Source organism: Larimichthys crocea, chromosome VII (genome assembly GCF_000972845.2).
Source record: "Larimichthys crocea isolate SSNF chromosome VII, L_crocea_2.0, whole genome shotgun sequence".
Taxonomy (NCBI): Eukaryota; Metazoa; Chordata; class Actinopteri; family Sciaenidae; genus Larimichthys; species Larimichthys crocea.
Window position 1 is genome coordinate 7218973 of NC_040017.1, and position 21774 is coordinate 7240746.

Below are 21774 nucleotides of genomic sequence, written 5' to 3' on the forward strand. Positions count from 1 at the left end.
ATGGACATGAGGTGGGACTTTAGGTTTCAGATCTTTTTTTAGTGAATGGCTTGATCAAGCCCTTGAAAACAGAGCTGAAGACTCCCTTCTTGCTGTTTGGCTTCAACAGGTGCTTTTTTATAGTGTCACTTAGGATTGCATAAAAGTATGGATTTTGTGACAGCAGATTCCTCACCAAAGATCTGCGGGTAAACTTCTTATGTATACTCTTTAGCACTGCCTTCACTTTTTTCTCAACTTTTTGTTCTCTTGTCTGGACATATCCTGCCATTTTTGCACACAGCGTGTGTTTTAGCATTGATACCACCTCCTGCCTTTTATCATCAGCCACTAGAATCTGTGTATCTTTAAGAATCCCTTTTACAACTCCTTCTGCGATTTCTGTGTAGAGCAGTTCTGCAGGTTCACTTGGTTGGAGTTTGGGTGTTGAATTTCCATCATCTTCATCAGAGAGTTCTTCACTGTCCTTATCAGAGAGTTCATTACTGTCTTCATCAGAGAGTTCTTCGTCACTGACACTTGACTCAGTGGAAGCTGAAGCTGGTCTTGATCCACTGGCAGGTCTGACAAAGATAATTTCTTTACCTCTGAAACTTGACTCACCAGGGATGGAAGCAGCCTTGGTTGTTTTCTTCACGAAGGTATCAGTTACTGGAGTCTGGCAAGTCTCCAGGAGACTGTCCTGCTCTATCAGACTTTCACAATTTTCCCCAGCCGGTTTTGTACGTTGCACTTTAATACAGAGAGTGAATGATGGCCTATCCCTGCCGTTTTTTAAGAAATTGACAATGTGTGTCACCAGCAACTTATATCCGTGGGTAATGATTAATCTGCTGGTGGTGTGTGGTTCAATTCCCTTTCTGTCGCCTCTCTGTCTCCAAAGCGTGGAGTTGATTCTCTTTGTAACTTCTTTTGTAATGATATCCATTATTTTTTTAGCGCTCTTACTGGGCACTGGGCGATCGATCACATGCAGAAAAGTATTTGTAACTGTGTTCCCCAGATACTTACGGACTTCTTCTTCAGTGATACATTTGGGGAGTCCTGACGAAGCTTGGTAGCTTTTAAATGCATTGAACGTGTATTTATACACAGTGTCAACAATGCACGAACACATCTCTGTTACAAGATGTACTGTTTCCTCGTCATTATACGCAGAATCCACTTCGCCCAACTGTGCTACCATTACCTGGTGGAGATAACACTGGACATGTGGGCGAAGGGTCTCTTTTGTGAGCAGTGGTTGAAGCTGGAGATCCATCGTAACTTTGTGTTTTGAATTCATGGTGTCAGCAGTTTGTTATTCCTGTTTGTGTGGAGTAACTTGGACACTTGGAGTAACTTGAAAGTGGTCAGAAAATCCGAACTCAACTCAAATAATATTGTTTTTGTTCCTGTTCATACACTCGTAAATATCTGGCTCTTGGTGTTTAAAATATGTTCCAAAAGCTCTAACTAGATCAAAGCACTGTGACGTCAAACAATTACTAAACTCCGCCCACTAGCAACGACTTTGCAACAGTTGCTTAGCAACCTTAACTAGGCAGAACGAGGAAAAAACGATGAAAATCCACACATACACTCAGAATAATTAAAGACTAATTAAACTAAATAATTATAACAAACAGAACAAAAGTGCTTGGTTAGACCTAAATAGCTGAAAATTGGGAAATAATAAATAGAAATAAATAAGTACAAAAAAGTTAAATATTATTGACTAATAGATGTCTGTTATTAAAATAAAATAAAAATAAATAAAAAACGCGATGTTTGCTCTGTTGCCATGGCACCGTGTAGTTGGCTGCCAGTTACAGTAGCTCTGTGTCTTTAGGACTTTTTCGTATTTTTTTCGACACGAGTCTTTATCCAGTTTGTGCAAACGTGGGCTTGAAGCATGAAGCGATTTGCCCTTTTCTGTCATACTTCATGATACACCAGGTGACCCGTTCAAATAAAAGCCACGGCTCTCTTGTTTACATTCGTGAACAGCTGTTAGCGGTAGGCAGCCTCAGCATACTCTCTGTGGAAAGACCGGAGATCCCTGCTGAAGTGAGGAGAAGGAGACGGGGATGCAGAGCTGGATCTAAGATAGCACAAACCATGAGTACAGTCTGTTATCATGGGGAAGAAGAAGGGTATGGAGAGTGTATCACAGAGACGGACAGCTTTCAACTTGTGAGAGCGGACAGCTGAAGACAGACAGACAAGAAAAGGGGGGACGACATACAGCAAAGGAAACAGATCTCTTTGCCATTGCAAGCCCAAGATATACCGCACATAATTTATGCTTGTTGACCCATGCAGCAGTAGTTTATGATATATAGTGAATGATTGCATAATTAGATAACATATGTGTTCAATGGTGGAAAGTCTTTAGTGCAGGATTTTAAATTAGAATCCTGTGATGCACTGAGAAATGCAAACTACACGTTTGGGATTTATTACCTATACTTTGTAACAGGGGCCATCAACTACATTTGTCCAAGGGCCAGAATTTTTCTCGGCAGAGACTATCAGGGCCAGTAAAATAAAATTAAACGAATATTGTACCCTAAGTAATATATTATTTATTTCATTTATCAATTTTCCTTCTAAATGTATGTTATTTTTTTTTAGCCTTTGTCAGTGTTGAGGCGGCCAATCACAGTGAACTGAATAACATCCAGGCCGCTGGTGACATAAAGGCTGCTCTTCGTGGTGCTGAAAGTCTGAGCGCCTTTTGGATGGCTTGTCTTCAAAAGTATGACATAGCCATCTCTCGTTTTTTTTGCGTGGTCAAGCCAGCTGCTGCAACATTTTCAAGTGCGCACTTATTGCCGACTTTATGGCAAATACTGGTATTAAATGTATTAAACGTTAAAAAAGGATTAAGAGGTGATTTAAAAATAACAAAGAAAAAAGAAAGAAAGTAAGAGTTGTGTCTCGTAAAACAAGTATGATGCTGCACTGATTTTGACACATCTAGAAGGCGCTAGTAACAATTGTGGTGATACATTCAACCAGTAGGTGGCCAGAGAAAAAACTACCTTGGAGAATAACAATGAGTCCACGAGGTGTTTTTCTGTCCGATGTGAAGCCATCCTCTAATTTCCAGCCCTTTGAGTGGGAGTATGAGTAAGTTAATTACGTTAATTATGAATGTTGGCAGGTATATTTGTTGCACTTTGTCATAGTTTGTGACATATTATAGACGTTTGAGTTGAGTTACCTTCCAGTGGTGATAGTGTAGCCTATTTGTCTGTGATACTGCTCAGCTACTGTTAACCAGTTAATTATCTACATAGTGTAACTTTAATGGTGCACTGTTGATTTTACTGAATACTTATTTGTATTTTGTATCTTTGCAGTTTCACACTTTTTTGCATTAAATCCTGGCCAAATACAACACTTGTCTGTCCTTTGGAGGAAATGATGCAAGAGAGAGTTTAGCTGGCTGTAAATCTCAGTTAGGACATGGGGTCACGTTGGGTGCAACAGTACAACGAGAAGTGTCAAAATGATATAAAAAGAGGTGTGTCTCATACAGAAAGTGTAGTTCTACTGTCCTACATTGATTCTGAACCAATAGGTCACATGACCTGGGCGCTATTGAGCAGAAATGCTGTATTATTCATAGAAAACATTAAAATAAATTATGAGGTATATTCAATGCTACAGTGATGTAGGGTCCAACATGGCGCCCCCAGGGCGCATTCTCCGTGGGGGGCGCACGAACGCCCGAAAAAGCAAAAATCGGTAATTTTCGATACCGCTCATTAAGTTAGCGAGCGGGCGCCCCGAGCGGGTGTTGACAAGGCAGAGGGGGGCGTCGGACAGACCGATGGGGGCGCACGCATCCCGGGGCCGCACGGCGCATCCAGGGGCGCACGGGCGCCGTTCGGGCGCCTCGGGGGGGGGGTTCGCCCAGGGCGCAAATGTGGCCAGGACCGGCGCTGGGTATATTCAATGCTACAGTGATGTAGGGTCCAACATGGCGCCGGTGTGTGTACCTGGCCGCCTGCTGCTCCTACAGTATCTTGTGTTTTTACTGTTCTCAACCCTTGTCATTACAGATCAAGTCTCTGCTGGTGTATGATCGCCAATTCCTTTTAGATCTTAGACATAATGTCAGGACATTGGGTGCGTTTGAGCATGGTGGACAGAAAACTGTGCCCCTGCTTCTGGCGGGGATCCCGACTCACCTGTGTCGGGCCTTGGCTCTACCTCCTCGGCAGAAGTGTCTCCGCCACGGCGGCAAACGCGGCGGTCGGCTGGTGAAGCTTAAAGCCTGGCTGGCAGGATCTCCGACCATCTCCCGGACAGAACTGGGATTAATCCATCCTTTCGTTGTGCCCCGGCGTTTCCTGGACCCCATCGGTGCCTGCCAGGATCAGCCTGGTGAACGCCAGGCGAACAAAACGTTTATTTTGAGGGATTTCTTCAATTCTCGCGGCCTGGATTTTCTCTGCGTGACAGACCTGGATCGGTCCCGGTGATTTTAAATGTAGGCAGCGTGCCGTCTCATCCTCCTCTTCCAGTTTTGAGGCAAATTTATTTGAGGTGGACCGCTCCGAACCGGTGCTGTGTGCTGTCATCTACCGACCCCCCCCCAAATACAACAAGGACTTGATCTCTCTGATCTGCTGGCTGAAATTATGCCTAAGTATGATCGTGTCCTCCTTGTGGGGGATTTTAACATTCATGTGTGTTGTCCTGACAAGCCGATGGTGAAGGACTTTTTAAGCCTCATTGACTCTTTTAACTTGGTGCAGTGTGTGTCTGGTCCCACACACGAACATGGACACACATTAGACCTTGTCCTCTCCCATGGTTTGTCTGTGTCCAACTTGGAAATGTGTGACAATGTTTTTTCTGATCATTTGCCTGTGGTGTTTGAAACTGCCTTTTCCTGCTCTGCAGTTAAATCTGGCGCTCCTACTCGGAGCCGTCGGATTTTTAACCCTGCCGCTGCTGGTCAGTTCTCGTCTGCTTTTAACCGACTGTGTGTTCCCTCTGGCTTACCATCTGCAAACACGGAGGAGCTAAATTCCTGGTTTCACTCCTCCTGCCGAACCATACTGGACTCTGTGGCTCCATTTAAAAACGGTGCAGCTCAAAGTTAAACCTGAGCCATGGCTTAATGAGAGAACTCGCGCACCTAGACAGGAGTGCTGAAAAGCTGAACGAAGGTGGAATAAGGACAAGCTGCAGGTCTCGTACCAAATCCTAAAAAACTGTTGGCGCTGCTACCAGAGCACTGGTAAGGAGGCCAAAAGACAATACCTGTCCAACCTTGTTGAATCTAATCACCACAACCTGCGTGTGCTATTTAAAACCATTGAGGCTGTTCTTAATCCCCCCCAGGTGTGTATAGAGGCATCCCCCGAAATGTGCAATAGTTTCCTGCAGTTTTTTATTGACAAGGTTTCTACTGCAAGGGCTCTCATCTCTACTCCTGCATCTGACCCCTCTGACCTTGTCCCTTGCTTGGCTGTGTTTGATTTGTTTGAGTCTGTGTCTCTGAAGGCCTTAGAAGATGTGGTTGACAGGATTAAACCATCAGGTTCTCCCTGTGACTCTATCCCGCCTCACTTTTTTAAAGATGTTTTCCCCAGTATAGGGCAGATGGTTCTGGCCATTATCAACAGCAGTCTGTCTTCTGGTGTTGTCCCCCAAAGTTTTAAACATGCTGTGGTGCAACCCCTTCTCAAGAAACACAGTCTTGACCCTGGTGTGCTAGCCAATTTTAGACCCATTTCCAAACTGCCTTTCATTTCAAAAATCCTGGAAAAAGTTGTTTATACTCAATTGAAATCATTTCTGGATGAGCATGAGGTCCTGGAGGTCTTCCAGTCTGGATTTAAAACACTACATAGCACAGAGTCAGCTCTATTAAGAGTTCTTAATGACATCCTTATGGCGAATTACTCTGGAGATTATGTGACCCTTCTACTCCTTGACTTAAGTTCAGCTTTTGATACCGTGGACCACAGCATTTTAGTGCATCGGTTGCTAGTAGGCATCTCTGGTACCGCCTTGGACTGGTTCAGGTCCTACCTGGCAAACAGGACTATGTGCGTAAGCCTTGGTGGTTCTGATTCCCGCTCTGCTCCGCTGTCATATGGGGTTCCACAGGGTTCAATTTTAGGGCCCCTGCTTTTCTCACTGTACTTGCTGCCCCTGGGTTTCATCCTGAGAAAGCATGGTATCACTTTTCATTCTTACGCTGATGACAGCCAGATCTATGTGTCACTAAAGAAGAAGGATGCGTTCTCTTTGAAACCACTTCTGTTATGTCTTGAAGACATTAAAGACTGGATGTCTTTGAACTTTTTACAATTTAATGAAAATAAAACAGAAGTAATGGTGTTCAGTCCCAGTGGCTCTTGTGAACCACTTCCTGTTGACTTGGGCCCCTTGATGCATTACAGGAAGCAAACAGTCACAAACTGTTGGGTTTTAAGATGGACAGTGATTTTAAACTTGACCGGCAAATCGGTGCAATAGTCAAGTCCAGCTTTTTTCATCTTAGGCAGCTGGCAAAGGTGAAGCCCTTCCTTGCACAAAAGCACTTTGAAACAGTAATCCACGTCTTCATTACATCGCGGCTGGATTACTGTAATGCACTTTATCTTGGAGTCAGCCAGTCCTCCCTCGCGCGTCTCCAGGTAGTTCAAAATGCTGCTGCTCGCCTCCTAACTGGAACGTGTAAAAGGGAACACATTAGTCCCATTTTAGCCTCTCTCCACTGGCTGCCTGTGCACTTTAGAGTCCATTTTAAGATTCTTTTATTTGTTTTTAAATCCTTAAATGGTCTTGCCCCGCCTTACCTCTCTGAGCTGCTCCGCCCATACACTCCTGCCCGGTGCCTCAGGTCAGCTGATCAGTTGCTCCTGGAGTTACCAAGGGCTAAACGGAAGCTCAGAGGGGATAGGGCCTTTTCTGTTGCTGGTCCTAAATTGTGGAATGACCTCCCTTTACGCATTAGACAAGCCCCTTCACTGTCCATTTTTAAAACACGTCTTAAGACCCATTTTTATTCCTTGGCTTTTAACCCAGCATGAGACTCTGTTTCTGTTTTTGCTTTAATATTATTTTAACATTGTTTTATTGTTTATTATTGTTTTTATATTGTTCTTTGTTTTATATGTCTTATATTTCATGTTCTATTTTATGTACAGCACTTTGTGTCAGCTGCGGCTGTTTTTAAAGGGCTTTATAAATAAAGTTGAGTTGAGCTACTGAAATTAGGTGTGTCTTAATTAGCCTGTGTAGTCATGTGACCCACCACATGACCTGGGCGCCTTTGAGCTAAACTGCTGAATTTTTTTATAAACATATTAACATAAATTATGAGGACCATTAAAAGCTAATAGAAAGAGATGGAAAAGAAATAGTGTCTTTTCCATCTGGTGTTATTCAAGAGAAATAACAAAAAGACTGGAGTTCTTCATATTTTCACCTGAACGTCCAAGATAATCCATGTTGAGGAAGATCGATCCATCCTTGGGGGAAGAACTGACATCCATTTCAGTTCTTGTAAGAGAAGGGTCACTTCAAAAAAGGTCAAAAACAGAGAACCACAGACCTCTGGCAGTTAGCTGGAGGTAGGGATGCCCTTGTAGGGTCTTTTATTAAACAAAATGTGTGCGACATAGATGTTTCACCAGAGCAGTGGTTATCAATCACTTGATGTCTTCAAAATTAACAAGAAAGACTATGTTAAATGGCTGGAGGTCATCTGGGGGGAGGATAGACGAGGATTTTACTAGAATGTTTGAAATGCTAGCTCCTTTTTTGTAAGACAAGTCCAAGTACAAGTTAAATTAATTCTCACTATTCATTAGTGTAAATATTTCCTGATCATGCTAAATAAGTCAAATGTTCATCATAACCAGAAATTATCTATTATTTAAGGGGTTTTTTCTCAATTTATTAATTATACAGTTGTAAGGCCTTAAGTGTAGATTATAGTCAACTGTTGAATATTTCATCATTGTCAGTTAAACAAACTACAAAATTTTATATTTCCTTTTCTTATACTATTATTAGAATTCAAGAGGTATGTCCAACAATAAAATAAGAGTAATCCCTTATGGAATATTTCTATGTTTAGGAGGAGATTGCTTTCAGCGGATGCAATGCTTGAAACAGGCTTGGACTCATCTAGCTGTGTATTTAAAGTAGGCAGTGATGATTCCCACAATGACCCAGGCTATGACTGGGCCAGCTCTGTGTCCATGCTGGAAGACAGCAAAGGCAAGACACTGTCATCATGTTACCAAATGATCCTCAAGCCACCTCAGTGGATGAAAGCCAAGAGGTAAAATTTCAATGATTTGAATTTTTTTTATTGTGAAGAAGGAAATATTTCAGTTTAAACTGGACATGTATTTGACCCTAAATGTATTAGGTTGAACTAACAAAATGTACATTAATTTTATTGATTTTATTTTATTGATCTTCTGTCAATCTTAAATATGTGAATACTTTTTATTTACAAAAACAACTTTAGAGAGTACTGTCGATTCCCACATGATACAAAGTTGTGCAATATATCAGTGGATTGGACAGCTACATATGTTTTACATGTTAAGTATGATTTTGTAAACAAGTTTTAATAATAAAAAAACAGTGACTGTTTCAAAAGCTGTTATTTTATTCAGAGAGCTTATAACAAATTTCTTATCTCTTATTTTTTTACTTGTGTTTTCAGAATACCAGCGATGCCTCCACTACACCATTGCAAAAAAGTTTTGAACATGATTACTTTTGCACTCACAAATTGCCCTGAGCGTTTTTTGTTTTGTTCTTTTTTACACAGAAAAGGAAATTCAAAACATTAAATTGGACAAATGTAATTGCAAAAGGGATAGTGGAAAAGGGAATACATATATTTTATTATATTTACACAGCTGTTATATGGAAATAGGTCTAACCAAGAACTTTTGTTCTGTTTGTTATAGTTATTTAGTTTAATTAGTCTGAGTGTATGTGTGCGTTTTCAACATTTTCAACGTTCAAGTGGTTACCACTTTCAAATTACTCCAAGTGTACAAACAGGAATAACAAACTGCTGACACCATGAATTCAAAACACAAAGTTACGATGGATCGCCAGCTTCAACCACTGCTCACAAAAGAGACCATTCACCCACATGTCCAGTGTTATCTCCACCAGGTGAAGATAGCACAGTTGGGCGAAGTGGATACTGCGTATATTGATGCGGAAACAGTACGTCATGTAATGGAGATGTGTTTGTGCATTGTTAATACTGTGTATAAATACACGTTCAATGCATTTAAAAGCTGCCAAGCTCCTTCAGTATGACCAGAATATATAACTGTCCATAGGTGTCTGGGGAACACAGTTACAGATACTTTTATTCATTCATTAATTTATTTAATAGGACCATGTACAGTATTAAACATAAACGATTACATTTGATGTACTGCACCAGAGTTAGCTTACAGCTACTTTACATCTGCAGTCCCTTCGGCAGACACAATTAAAACATATTACAGCACAATAACAAACAGTACAAAGCAAAAAACACACAGGACACATAATACAAAATACAAAGTTACACACAATAGCATATAACATACACCCACAATGTCAGTGGCTACAGAGCTCAGTATCCTTGAGCACAGCTGTTTTCAAAGTGTGAGGACTTCAGGGGAGCCGCGGCACGGGAAAAAATAATATATCTTACAAAGATATGTGTCTCATTACTGTGCGATGAAAACTCGGAGAGCTAGCCATAGACATATATACATAGACGCCGCATTGAGCGCTGAATCGTATGTCGACGTCGACGCCATATTGGATCGGGCAGATCTGCCGGTAAACTAATACAAGGAAATGGACTGAACTTCATAAAGAGCCTTTCTACAAAGTTCTTTAAGTCAATGTCTCTTATACACCCATTCACACACACACTAATATATCTGGGAAACAAACAGGCACCAAAAACAACGTATGTAACTTTTAAAGTGATGATTATAAATGTTTACTCCTTATGTAAGCACTAAACCAACATATGTATTTTTCTAATGCTGAGTGTTTACAACTACTAATGTGTGTAACACTGTTACTGTGATGATAAATATTGAAATATTTATATTTAACATTTAATCAGTGTCTATAATAACCAGATCCTGAAATGTAGATGTGACATGAGGGTTTTCTGAATAAAGAGCACTAACGTGTACATTGCCCGATCCAATATGGCGGACCCGTTTACGTATCGCGACCAACGACCTACCCGCTAAATGCGGCGTCTATGTATATATGTCTATGGAGCTAGCCCCCAAAGAGTAGCAAAAAAATCCACAAAACGATACAGTATGTCTTATCTTTGCTATTTTGTTCCAGCGTGAAGAAACGCTGCCAATGTCTCCTGCTATGTCTCTGCTTTAGTTTGAATCAATCACGAAGCTCCTGGTTGTTTACATAAAGACAAAGAGGCTTTGACAGTGAAGTGTGACCTCTTTACTTCATTCTGGATCGTCATTGGTGGGTCAAAGGTTAATGTGGGCGGTACTAATAGATTCTTCTGTCTCTGATTGGTCGACATGTGTCAATCATCAAAAACCTTTCTTTGAAGTCTTCGTGGAACATTCAAAGCAACATCAATAGCAATAAACCATAAACATCAACAGTAATAAAAGTAATAATAATAATTGTGTGTCAGGTAGGGCATTCCACTGAGTTATGGCTTTCACAGAGAAGGCTGATTGCCCAAATGCAGAGCGACGAAATGGTATGGTACAATCTTGTACAGAGGATATTCTGGAGGATCTAATAGAGCTTACTGAGCGAGTATACACAAAGTCACGTAGTGGAGGAGGAGCCAAATCATTTCAAATTTTATAAACAAGGCACAAATTTTAAAATAATCTAAAATTCTCAAAGCTCAGTAAATTGTATTTTTCCAGTACCCTACAGTAGAGTTTTTAGAGTTTGTTTGTATATGGATTCAAGAGGTCTCATGGTGGTTTCTCCAGCCTGCCCTCAACATATAATACAATAAGACATATGGGAAAGAAGCATAGCATGCATAAATATCTTGGCTGCGTCCAAAGAGAGACAGTTTCTAATATGTCTAAATTTTGCCAAGTTGTACTTTATGGTTTTAACCGCTTTTTTAACATGTTTCTTAAAGTTCAAATTTGGATCCAGTGTTACATCAAGATATTTAAAATCAGTGACTATGTCAATCCTTTCACCTTTGATGAGGTAATCAGCGTTAGGAGGTTGTACCATGGTTTTACAGAAAAACATACCTCTTGTCTTGTTTACATTTAGACTCAGACATGATTGATCAAGTCACTGTGTGATCCTCTCCAACGCAATTGCTTTTGCGTGTGTGCACACAACAGTGTCATCTGCATACATTTGCAGTTCTACATCATGACACTGTTGAGGGAGATCATTAATATATAGGCTAAATAACAAAAAAACACTGACCCTTGTGGAACACCCATTGTGCACTTCATGTTACTGGACAGTGCATCCCAAACTTTAACACATTGTATTCTATTAGATAAATATGAAGACACCCATGCCAGTGCTCTAGATGAGAAGTTAAATTTAGAAAGTTTTGATATTAAAACATTATGATTGACTGTGTCAAATGCTTTACGCAGATCTAAAAATACAGCACCAACTACTCCTCCTTTATCAAGCCTTGATTTAATTTGCTCTATTAAATGGTAGCAGTTTCGGTGGAATGATTTGCTCTAAAGCCAGATTGCATACGATGTAGACCAAAATTGCTTGTATTAAGAAATGTCAGTTGTTCAATGCCAACTTTCTTAGCAACCTTTGAGAGTACTGGTAGTATACCTATTGGTCTGTAGTTACTGGCTTCAAGGCGGTCTCCAGATTTAAAAATAGGCGTGACAATGGCACATTTCCAGTCATCAGGAAAGGAATTGTGTTTAAAAGACAAGTTAATGAGGAGGTCACGTGACCGGCAAGCGCAATGGTCGGAAGACTCTAGAGCTCCCGTGTGATATCCCCACTTTTACTGATAATTTGATCTCTGAGACCTAATTATATTTGGTAGTGAGAGTCATATAGGATGTCAAGCCAAAACTCGCCGACTAAAATCCCCCTGACGAAGTGTAAGCAACAGGATGCTAACAGCTCGGCGGCTACCGATGCTGATACAGCGCGACGAGTTGGAAACGGTAGTCACCCTATTATCACTATTACCAATGCAGTAGGGAGTGTTAACGACGCTGTCAAGACGCTTCAGAGGGATTTGGACACCCATATGGATGTTGTTGCTTGGTATCTAAAGTTGAGAGGGTTCAAACCGATGAGTGGACCATGAAACGCCAGATATTAGACAACACCACCGGCCTCGAGAAGTTTCAACAGAAGCTCCCCCTGTTAGACAACCACAACTGGGGCAAAAAAAACATTCGGATTACAGGAATCAGCGCGGGAAGAGAGGGCGACAATGCGATCACACGATAACCTCGCTCAGTGACAGTTATTGAGATAGAGAGAGCACATCGTATTTACGGCCCGCACGCAAAGGGGAACATCCCACAGACCATGATACTGCAGTTACACCAGCACGGAGACCGCAACGCGATACTGAATGGCGCCCGGGAGGCAACGAAGAAGGCCCCCATACAAGATGCCGGCAAGTCGCTGTGTTTCTATGCTGACTACAGTGCCCACACGAGCCATCGGCGGAAAGCATTTGCAGGTGTACAGAAGTATCTACGCGAGAAGGGCATCCCATCTTTCATGATTTATCCTGCCACTCTGAAGATCACCCAGGACGGCGAGCAACACAGCTTCTCTACTCCGGAGGACGCGGAGGAGTTCCTACGAGGGTCTCGGCATGGGCTCTTGGCAGCTCATCAACACGGGGAAGTGATAGAGCAGGAGTGCGGGATGGTGCGAGAAGTGAATAACGGCACCTAAAGATAAGGCGAGGAGTTTTTCATGGCCCAGGTTTCACCGTAAGATATATCTTACTTACCATTCCAGAATTGGAGGACATTTTACGTCCCACCCATCAAATTTTGAATAATGCACACACAAAATACTAAAACATGTAGTTTCTGAGTAAATTTACTTACGCTTACGCAGATTGGAACGGCAACAACAAGCTATCTATTATGACTAGGAAGGCAGCAACAGGTCTCTTCGACCCTGGCCACCACAGTGAGATATGGTGGCACCTAGTCATAAGACAAACAGTTAATACTGCCGTGGATCACAAGGCTCACACGTGGCCTCGTGTAACCCTAAAAGAGAAAATTCCATAACAGGTGGGATGCACCAAAATGAACGGACTGTACTTCTGCACTGTATTTGCAAGCATAGTTTTCGGAGAAATCAACATGGACTACACATTGGTTGGCAGGGAGGTTCTGCTTCAGGGCCCGTGAGAAAGCATACTGCTGCCTGATGTTGTAGAGATGACGCCTAAACTTCTGGAGCAACGTAGCAAATGTCTCCACCAGCTCTTCTTGTGAGGATTCATATTCCTTTTTCAAAGTGACCTTTGAGGTTGCTCCAGAGTCATCTTTGTGCTTTTTCTCAACAGTTGCCCACTGAAGGTAGGAGACACGATCATTAGCGTTGTAATGGCCTGTGAGTGGATAGCTCTTATTGCTGCACATGTCACATTCTCCATACATACACTGCTTGCTTGTGATGTCACATGTGATGGCTTCTATCAGGCTCTCCAAATTGAATGTGTCAATGATCTGCATCTGATGAAGTTTTTTAGCAATAAAGCCAAGATTTTCATGTTGTTTGCACATACATGTTTCACGATCTGCCAGCATTGGGTGCACAACCCAATAGGGACGAAGTGTACAAAACAGCGAGTATGACAGCTGGTTGTTGGTCGGCTCAGAGAGGAACCTCAAATGGAGGTTCTTCACTGAATCCAGAAGCAGTCTTTTCTGCATTTTCTTTTTTCCTTTTGTGACTGTTTGCTTTTTTCCAGTAGTGATCCTGCTCACATCGTCACGTACAAAGAATGCCGTTACCTTTTCTTTTAGTCTTGCACCAATTCCAGTATATTCCTTCCTCTTGTAGTAGCAGACATTTTCATTTCGCAGGTTCTTCCATCTTCTCCTTGAAAATCCAAGTACCTCCTGTGCCAATTTCTGCAGCCTGTACTTCTTTAGGATTTTGCTGGTGATTACTGCTGCAATGAGTTGTCTGTGACTCTCTCTCTTTGATTTTTTGTACTTTGTACGCACTTCCTCAGCTATTGCTTTATGGAACAACAGGGTTCTTCTTAGGGATGTGTGCGAGGCTTCCCTGAGTATTTTGTTGACTTTGGCTCTTGGAGATGGACGAGGCATTTTCAATCGTTTCCTGTATTTTTCTGTTTTCTGTTCTGCTATTCTCAACTTTTCTTCTAGTTCCTCTTGCTTCCTTTTTGTTTTTTTTTTGGGCAGCCCATTTTCTTCTCCTCCCAGCATCACTTTTCCTAAAAGAAACATATAAGCATTAATTTTGTTCCATAACAATTTCACCTGCAGCAAAATATACATTAGCAGCCATTTTGTGCTTACACTAACTTACATTAATCAATAACCTAACTGTAAGTTTACCTTGAAGTCCCAGGTTGAGAGCTGGAGCTAGATTCTGGATATTCTGCCCTAAACGGGATTTCTGGTGTGACTGGAGGCTCAGGGGTGACTGGAGGGGTTATTAACCCTTCAAGTACCTTTCTCCTGGCTTTACTCCTTTTATGAGCCTGTCTCCACTTTTTTTGTTGGGCTCGCTGTCCTCTCTCACTGCGGTCTTTTTGAAGCAACTTCTTTCCTGTTTCTACATCTTTTTTCCATTTCTCTCTTTCTTTGAGTAAGTATGTCCTGTTTATTATGGACATTTATTTGCCCCGCACTAACATGGCATTAAGGGCTGTTGTTCCCTTCCCAGGCTATACTGCTTTTACTGTTTATGAACCCTGCCACACAATAATGTCTATGTTTCGGAGGGACAATTTCAGTTATTTTTCATGTGATATAGCCTGAGTCTATCAATAGTGGGCTCTACTTAATATATGTTTGTTTATATACGTGCCAGGTCAGTTATGTTTATGAGTTTTGGAGTCTCAATGAGCTGCGTTATGCAGTGGTCAAGTTACATGGAAACACGTGTTTTGGGGTATGGGCATGGCAGCAATGGGGTGGGTGTGGGTCTCCTACTGGACTATATGTTTGGATACTTGGTTTACAGTCAAGTGTATAACTAGAAAATAACCACAGAAATTTTTGATAATGGTTAAATTGACTATTTTGAGTCTGAATGTCCGGGGCTTGAACGTCAATATCAAGAGGGTTAAATGTCAAGAATTGATGCGTCGAGTAAATGCAGATATAGTACTAATTCAGGAATCCCACTTAAAACAAGGAGATGTGAGATGTGATTACCCGTAAAAATTGACTAGGACTAGTAATGACAAATCTGGGCGATTCGATTTATGGTACAAAGGTTGCATTTATATCGGTCTATGCACCAGCAGTCTTTGAAGATAACTTCTATCCTGACCTCGTGGAGGAGTTACTGAAACTCACAGAATACGAATTAGTTCTAGGAGGTGATATCAATGCGGTCTGTAATCTTGATTTAGACAGATCTACAAGCTCATTTAGGCACAGTCAACAGTCAGACTCTACGGCTTTGAATATAATGATAGATAACATGAACCTTTTTGACGTTTGGTGGTCTCAAAACCCGGGCAGTCGAGATTATACTTGTTTCTCTGCATATCATAAGTCATTCTTAAGGATTGATTATTTTTTGCTGTGGTTTGAAGGATTGTGTGACACCTGTTAAGTTTTTCCCACCCACACTGGCTGATCATAACCCATTAGTTCTCAGCATCGATCTCAGTTTTAAATCCAAAAAATCTCAGAGATGGCGTTTTAACACCTCCTTTTTAAATGACATTTCTCCAAGACAATGTAGGCTCAGTGGAGGATGCTAGGCTAGTGTGGATGGCAACAAAGGGTTTTATTCGAGATTTTACAACGTCATACGCATCACATATGAAAAAGGTTAGGAATCTTAAGGTCAAAGAATTAGAGGAGAAGTGCTTATGCCTGGAGAGGGCTCTCAAGAGGAACTACTCCAACAAAGTTAGCAATGAGCTGCAGGTCGTTAGACAAGAGCTGAATAATTTATTACGGAGACGAGTGGAATTCATTACACATAGAGCTAGGCAAAATTATTACTGTAACAGAAGCAAACCCAGCAGGCTCCTGGCTCTAAAATTAAAACAGTGCGAGTCAAAAGCATCCATCGATTCAATACACCACCCTACTAAAGGCCTGATTTCTAATCCAGCAGAGATAAATAACTCCTTCCGGGCGTACTATGAGAACTTATACACGTCGTCTGGCAGTTTTGAACCAGAAGTGTGGCACTAGGTGAGCAGTCAATCGATCAAAGCGTCTCAACATGGACGATGAGAGACTAATTGTTGAAGTGGAACAACACACAATAATTTATGACACAACAGATGCTTTTTATAATCTCTTCCACGTCTGAGAAGCAAAGTCAGCTGTTTGTTGTTGCTGTTGTTTTTATGCACAGTTTATCGCGGGGTCTCGCGTACATCCAGGATTCTCGCGTGATCCCGTGATGGCAAAAGACGTAGCTAAAACGCGGCGGAGCTGTTACGCGACGCTTACGTCTCCTGTGTGAGTCCCGTGTAAACTGTAGACTCGGTGTGCTATTCTGTCACTCGACGCTGCCAAAGCCTTTGACAGGGTCGAGCGGCAATATTTGTGGGCTGTATTGTGAAAATTTCAACTTGGTGAAGCTTTTATCAAGATGGTACAAATTCTGTATGCAAACCAGCTATGGTCATCACGAATTGATCAAATTCTAGACCCTTTCCCATTTTCCGTGGTACAAGACAGGGCTGCGGCCTCTCTGCGACCACCTTAGGTAAGCAAAATGCGGTCATGTCCCCTCTCCGAATAAGACAGACATCTCATACCCTGTCAGCCTCCGCGGATGACATCCTTATATATATGATGGACATAGAAAACTCTGTTAACTCTTTATTAGCGGTCTGCGAGGATTTCAAACAGCAGTCAGGATTTAAGATCAATTGGACAAAATCGGCTCTGACCACCTCCACTGGGACGTCATACCGCTCGGTATACTTTCATACTCATGTAACCTAGCTGGCTGTTTGTTTGTTTTTAATCTGTGTGGTGTAATGTTCCCACGTTGGTTCCAATCATGGACATGTATTTTACACAACACCAGTATTTTGATTTATTAACAAACTACTTGGTAATCGATCAGTAGTATAGAGACCCCATGATGGATTGATGATGCTATCAGTTAATTGGTTTGCATCTACACTTTGCATTCACTATGAACTAAAAACGTATTGCTCTTTTGTCATGCACAGGTGTCTGTGTGTTTTCATTGATTTCAGGTTCCTCTTCCATCAGTTCCTCAGTTCCTCTCTCTACACACTCATGTTTTGTGAGAAGGACCAAAGCCTGCAAACACTATACAAGAGATGTTGTGTGCTTGCCTTTTTCTTCAGCTTCAACATTCCGCATTCCCTGGGGAGAGTCGAGCAAATTTGGCACAAGATGGCCTTATTGAGAAGATCTCCTTTACATCTGACTGGTCTGAAGCACAACTGAGAGAAGAAATGACCGCAATTTTCAGAAGACCATTTGCATTGTCTATGGGCCAGTCATTCGAATTTGAATATTTGAGTGCGGTCAAGGGATGCAAAAGACTAATGAAGCTAAACGTCTCGAGCAGTTTTCTGTGGGGTGGAAAAGAAGTTGCCTCGATCAGTTCAGCCACTTGTCTGTATATAATGGCATTAATACACAAACCTGTACAGGTAAATGGTTTATATGACAGTACATAGTTTCAGTTATGGGTAACATTCAATGTATTAGAAGCAAAAATATGTATGTTGCATTTTCTGCTTCTTTACATAAATGACATAGCAGGCTAACTTAGTGTTAAATACTTCTACATTGCCACTGATTTGAGGCATTATATATCACACATAACATGTTTTCTTTCCCAGGAGGAACCTGAGGAACTCTCCGATAGTGACTTTGAAAGTCCTGTGTGCCGGAGAAGAAGAGGTGGGTCTGAGAATTTGAAATGTTGTTTCGCAACAGGTTGTAGGCAGTCAACAGTTATTTTCTTACTGCAATAACTTTATCATTTATTTATTTAAAACAACATGTCATTTAGTTCATACAGTGCCACAAGTGAAAGTGAGCTCATCAGTCAAGGAAATGAATATGACAGACTGCAAGAAAGTCCACCATGTCAAAGAAGTAGTAGGTTAAAACACTGGAGTTGGTTCCTGGGCACTGTGCTATGGTTGCCAACTGCTCCTCAGGGATGGGTTAAATGCAGAGGACAAGTTTCACTGTACTGAATTGTATGTGTGATTAGTAAAGTCTACCCATGTCCTTGACAACTCAGTAATTACTGCTTTATTTACTGCAAAAGTTAAGTTCACACTTTAGGGTTGTAGCCCTGATTTTCCACTTGCTGACAGCAATCAACAAACTTTAACCAATGAGCAGACACTCCTCTGCTGTCATCCACAGTTGCTCACTGAACACAGCCTTATCATGCATCTATGTACTGTATATGGAGGGGGCACAGTAATATAGTTTCTACATCAGCCTACACACAAACTTTTCAGGATTTGTAAATTTGTCATGAATGTTTTCAGTCAATAAGAGCAGTATTAATAACTTAATGTTACTTCAAGACAAAATAGTTTGGAGACCAGACTCATTTCTGATCCTTTGTGGTGAAAATGATCCCCCCCTCCCCATCAGTCATGAAGTGTGCAAACCACAACACTCCTGAGTACAAGACAGACGTGTAGTGTGAACAGTGCAGTGATCTTAAGACTATGAAAGTCATGTCGTGTGACCAAAGCTTAACATTAATGCCAACCTGACAGAATTTAAGCACCAGTTTGTTTTTTGTTTTGTCAGCCTCAATTGGATCACTGTAAGCAACCTGTAAACTGTATTTGGATTGGATGTCTTGATTCATCTACCTACAAGTCATTATAAGAGGTGTAGACTGCTTAGTAGACAGCTTAGTAGCACAATTCAGTCATTTGTACTGAAAGAGAGAGGCAACTCTCAAACCTAGCTCATCTCATTCAGTTTTGCTTCAACCTAAATCCTTAAAGGTTGCCTTTTAAAGGAAACACTTGGAATTAGGGTTACGTTGCACTTAGATAACATGAGATTAACATCATTACAAAAATATTTCCCTTTGACCTCCTTTTCTTTATGCAGTGCGGAGTACAGTGCCTTCCCCACCGAGGGACAGTGAGGCCAGATGTCAGGAGACAGAGAGCAGCACTCAAGAGAGTGAAAATCAGGGCCAGGCAGGGGACCCGGGACAATTGTTTCCTTATAATGTGGCAGAATTTGTGTAAGATATTGTTTGGGCTTCATAGAAATACAGCAGTGTAGATGTTGGTCTATTTACATTATGAACCTCTGATATAAGCGTCTCTCTATCTCCATCTCCCTCTCTCTTTCTCTGCCTCTCTCTCTCTGGGCTTACTGCTGAATTTTATGTTGTCCCTGTTTATCTTCATTTGCTCAGCCCTGTTTATCTGGAGGAAGATGAGGCACTTGAAGAGGCAATTCAGCGTAGTCTACTAGACGAGTGTGATGGGCCTGCCGTTAATATTTTAAAGTAAGAGTTGCAAGTATTTTTTTATTACGGTAAATATCTTGTTTACACCAGTATAAACATTGCAAACAAAATGGAACAGTTATATCATCATGCACTGAAGGTGATAGTGGAGTAAATGCACAGATAGTCAAAGGTCTGTTTATCTTTGGCATTGTCTTTTTTAATATAGGTCATCTGAAATGCTGAGCAAAGAAGAAATTGCAGGCCTTCTACAAGCTTACAGTGAGAGAGTTATTACATCAGGAACAAGACAGATCTGTATCAGTCGAACCAATGTTTGGACCACAGCCTTACGTGTGTTTAAGAGACCCAGTTTTGCAGAAAGCTGTGACATGCTCTATGTCACATTTGCAAGCGATGAACATGATGCTGTGGAAGATGCTGCTGACCTTGGAGGTCCCAGACGAGAGTTTTTCCGATTACTGGTGAAGGCTATCTTCCAAGACAGTGGAGCTTTTGAAGGTTCTTTATAAATATATATATTTTGTGGTTACCTGGCCACAAATATTGGTTTGGAAATGCCGGAGTACATAATACACAATGCGCTGTTGATTTATTTAATCTTTTAGGCACGCCAAATGGATGTTCACCAAGACTGAACATTCTCCACTTGCAAAATGGACTGTATCGAACCATTGGCAGGATGATGTCTACAATAATAATACAAGGGGGTGAACCACCTGCATTCCTGTCCCCGAGTGTAGTGGACTACATTGTGTCTGGGGACATCCTTCAGGTTCATGTGACACCTGACGATATAGGTGACCCTGATTTAAGGGAGAACCTCAAAAAGGTAATGTGCAATATTCTGATCTGAAGACTATTGTAGTAAGCCTTTGCTTTTTATGACAATTCCACAGCAGTACAGTTACTTTTATTTTGGTGGAATGCATTATCAAAGTAATTTTGGTTTCATATTACCAAATAAATAACTAAAAATTCCAACTTTTTTTGTCATATGTAAGTAACTAAGTGTAAGTGAGTGAAATACACAGTCTACATAGAACTTCTGTAAATGTTGATTAAATGCAGTCATTTGAGAAAATAAGATTTTAAAGATTTGGTCTGTGATATTTAGGTTCAACAGGCAACCTTGCAGGATGATTTGGAGAAAGCTGCTGTGACTCATGGCGATATCAAGTTGAGGGTCTTCCAGTCGTAGTCACCATGGCCAACAGAGATGTGTTTGTGAAAAATGCAGTTCTATACCATACTGTTGTGCAACGGCAGAGCTGTCTTGATCAACTTATTGATGGCTTGTCCCACTATGGAGTAAGATTTACCTCACAGATCTGTATCATATTTGCTCCGTGCTGTGGTGAAATTACAAAAAAATTGCCATGTTTAACCATAACTTGCTCATTTTATGGCCTTTTATTTCTGGTGTTGAATTTCCCTTCTGGTTTTATTACTCCTGAGAGAGAACCCCAGCTTGCGTGTGCTGCTTGACATACCAGGAGAGGACAAAGGTCTAGCAGCTGATTTTGTGGCTGGTATTCTCAAACCAAGCTACACTGTACTGGGGAGCAACAGAAGAGCTAGGGAGGAGTTGATGGTGGTAAAATTTAGGGAGTTTCTCCAATGTGTTGAAAGTAAGTTTGTATTTGTAATTCAGTATATTATACAATAAGGCAATCCAGGAAATTTAAAGAATTATTTTATTCTTCACAACTCATGAAGCTCTGCCTATCTAATGTTTATGTACCATGTAACAAGAATACAGTTGTTATCTGATTGCTTGTAAGAATAACATTGCTTTTTCACCAAAATACCTATACAGTAATCTATTAGTCATTCAATTAGTCATTGATTCAGTCTTTCTTATAAGTATTTCCCAGTCCCCAAGTCAACACTGGTTTCCCTTTGCTTTTAGATAAAGAGCTGAGAGACACATATGGGGACAGGACTCTAACCAAGGATGAGGAGGCATTCCTGAAGACTTTGAGCCCTGGTCACATCCTGGCATTTGCTACAGGGAGCAGCAAAGTCCCAGCCATTGGTTTTCATCCAACTCCTAAATTAATATTTATTCATGATGAAGACAGACCTCTTCCCAGTGCACACACTTGA

General features: G+C 41.2%; 1 long non-coding RNA gene across 1 annotated transcript; it reads left to right on the forward strand.

The window, feature by feature from the left end:
- The first annotated feature begins 19876 nt into the window (after positions 1-19876).
- Positions 19877-20819, forward strand: LOC109139087 (uncharacterized). The gene is made up of 3 exons (XR_003462614.1): positions 19877-20166; positions 20274-20497; positions 20783-20819. It is a non-coding gene; the product is annotated as an uncharacterized LOC109139087 (long non-coding RNA).
- The last annotated feature ends 955 nt before the right edge of the window (positions 20820-21774 follow it).